General features: G+C 47.9%; 1 pseudogene across 1 annotated transcript; it reads right to left on the reverse strand.

Annotated features, from left to right (window-relative positions):
- Positions 1 to 212: 212 nt before the first annotated feature.
- On the reverse strand, positions 213 to 2,151 carry LOC103249598 (annotated as a pseudogene). Its single transcript, XR_503628.1, has one exon. The product of XR_503628.1 is annotated as a eukaryotic translation initiation factor 4B pseudogene (transcript).
- Positions 2,152 to 2,909: the final 758 nt, after the last annotated feature.

The following is a 2,909-nucleotide window of genomic DNA, read 5'->3' on the forward strand; positions in this document are numbered from 1 at the left end:
TCATGACCACTTCTGCTGAATGGACTCCCCTAGGCACTAATCAGACAGGCAACTTCATGGTGTCATAAAAACACACCACAACTTTTCCATCAAAAAGCTGTAGTCTCTTTCTCTCTGGCTACATTGATGATTCTCCAGTTACTTCAATATTTTAAAGGCTGCAGCAGCATGCAAAAGTATTTTTCAATTAAAAAAAAAAGTTCAGAAAGGTCTCCAGGAGATGGTGAGTTTTATTTTGCCTTGTCTGGATAGAGGTTTGATTTGCTCTTGAATGTTCCAGGGTGGAGAGAGACCAGGAGAAAGCACAGGATGTTGAAGTCTATTCGGTGTAATCCTCTCCCTCATTTTCATCTTCCCCATCAACGGAGAGGGCAGCATGCTTGCTTGCAGAACTGAACTTAGAGGCTGGAATTTCCTTGGGTTTCTTTGACTCAGGTGCAGATCTGGAGTCTTGATCCTCTTTGCCATCTTTCCTATCTGAATCCTTCCAGTGGTCTTTGTTTCCTCCATCTTCTGGACCACGGCTGGAGATCCCAGTTTGGCCTTTTGGGACACTTATCCCATCTACTTTATTTTCATCTGCTTTCCTAGTTGGTCCTTCCTCAGATGACTGACCTGGAGCTACTTTCCCCCCAGCACTTGTAGGGGACTGCCGCTCTGTGTCTGAGCTCTGAGATCGAGCGGGAGGGTTAGAACTTCGCTTCACCCAAACATTCTCCTTTGGTGGAGGGGCTGATCAGGTTTGGGAGGTTTAGAAGTCGGAGAGTGACAGCCTTCCTCCTTATTGAATGTTTCATTTTCTAGAGACTTCTCCCTCTCTCTCCTTCCTGCATCCTGATCTGACTTCCTTCTGCCAGATGTGGCTGAGGCCCCAGTCTGTGATGACTCACTTCCTGTCCTCGACCGTTCGGTCCCTGAATTTCTTCACTTCGCCAGCTTGGGTGTCTCTTCCGAGGCCGCCGTTCCAGCTTTGGCTCGTCCAGCCGGCGCTGCAGTTTCTCCTGCTCTTCCTGTAAGCCGCTCCTCCACTTCTCTCTCTCGCAGCTGTGTCAACAGGTTTTGCCCCTCCGAGGATAGAAGCTGCTCGGCTGGCCTGGGAGGTGCTAGCAGAGGAATCATCTTCCTCAGGAGTACTCCGAGGCTTTAGATTCAGTTTGGGTCTTTGGGGGGGGGACCTCTGTCATCACGCCTGGAATCATCTCGAGAGTAAGTCATCCCTGGAGCTCCATGACCCATCGTCCCGCCTTTCATATGGGTCTTCATAGAGTTCCCCGCCTCCTCCGTAGTGGTCATCTCTTCGGTACCTGCTACCAAATGTGCTTCTGCCACTGCCTATCCTGGAATCAGAGCCTCGATCACAGTCCCTGCTGCCACGGTCTTCATCGTGATCCCGGCCCCCGTACCGATCCATATTCCGCCGTGGGCCGTCACGATACCCGTCCCGGTACCCATCACGATACCGGTCTGAATCATAACGCTCTTGATATTTGTCTCCAAAGCTATCACCACCTCTTCCAGGCGGGTGGTCATCAGAGCTGTCTGTGGCAGGGCGGGCCCTCCAGTCTGTATCTCTTCTGTCAGAATCTCGATTTCTATCCCGGCCAAAAGAACGGCCATCCCTGTCTTTATCCTGAGCTCGATCAGCAACGTCCACTCGAATTCTCCTGTTACCTAGAGACTCTTCATTGAGACTCAGAGCACTGAGCAGGGAATCCAGATCCTCACACTCGGCATAATCAAAACCTTTCAACCGCCCTGGATTGTTGGGTTCACGTGGTAAACGAACTGCACTGATATTTAAACCTCTCAAGAATTCCTTCATCGAGTCTTCTGTCACATCATAGGGCAGGTTCCCCAGAAAAGCAGGGTAGGGTGGCGATTTGGGAAGACGCCTCCGGTCGATACTGGGTTCCCGAGCAGCCCGTGGAGCAGTGGGAAGGATGGAACGGTGGATTGAAGGTGCCCCATACGCATGTCATCGTGGCTGTGCCAAGTGGTTGAAACATCTCCTTCCAGGTCATCTGTTTCATCAGCCTAGTTGACTGGTTTGGGAACATAGGTGCTTCCTTCACCAGTCCCCCCATCCTCAGCCAGAAAGTCTATTAGGGAGATAGTCTTCCCCTTATTCTTCTTTTTTGCTGAGGCCACCATGTTGGGAGAGGGAGAGAGAACCGCTTTGTTCTTTCTTTTTGAGTTTTCCTTCTATGTTTTTGACAGATCAAGTTAATTCCATGTTTTGGCCTTCTTAAGAAGAGATTCTTTCTTCTGCTTGATTAATTCTGCTTTCCATGCTTGTCATCTTGTTATTTATTTTCTGGATTAAATTTTTATGGCCAAAATCTCTGTTATGAGTTCTTTCAGTGTTGTATCTTGTCTTTCTGGAGTCTTATTCACTCTTTCCATCCATTCTCTAATTCCTGTTGTGTTCTGGGGCCAGTCATCGGTGACTTCCATTGTTTGGGCTCTGAGGTCTGATTTTTCAGGTATTTTCTCTGTGTAACACTGGGAATTACATTTGTTGTTCCATTGATTTTTCCTCATTTGTGACAGATGTCTTTCTTTTTTCTTTAGTTCTGTTATTCAGTGGCAGTGGGAGATGCTTTCATTTCTGATGTTTGTTCAGCCCTCTGTTCTTCCCTGCTCAGGGCTCTGAATTTGTTTTATTTTGAAACACAGCTGTGGATGGGAAGCTTTGCTGTCTCTTGTAGTTTTGAGAGTCAAATAAGGTAGAGGATGGGGAGCTGGGATTCAGAAACTACTTGCAAATCACAATGTTCACTGATTGTGGTATGGGTTCTCTGAGACCACTCCCTACCACTGCTCTATATGATGATGCAGTGGGTACGTATGTGTACCCAGTGAGTCCAAGATGCAGTAATAGCAATGAGGAGAATAGATAAAAGTAGAAT

Source organism: Carlito syrichta, unplaced genomic scaffold (genome assembly GCF_000164805.1).
Source record: "Carlito syrichta isolate Samal-C Ts95f unplaced genomic scaffold, Tarsius_syrichta-2.0.1 Scaffold121640, whole genome shotgun sequence".
NCBI lineage: Eukaryota > Metazoa > Chordata > Mammalia > Primates > Tarsiidae > Carlito > Carlito syrichta.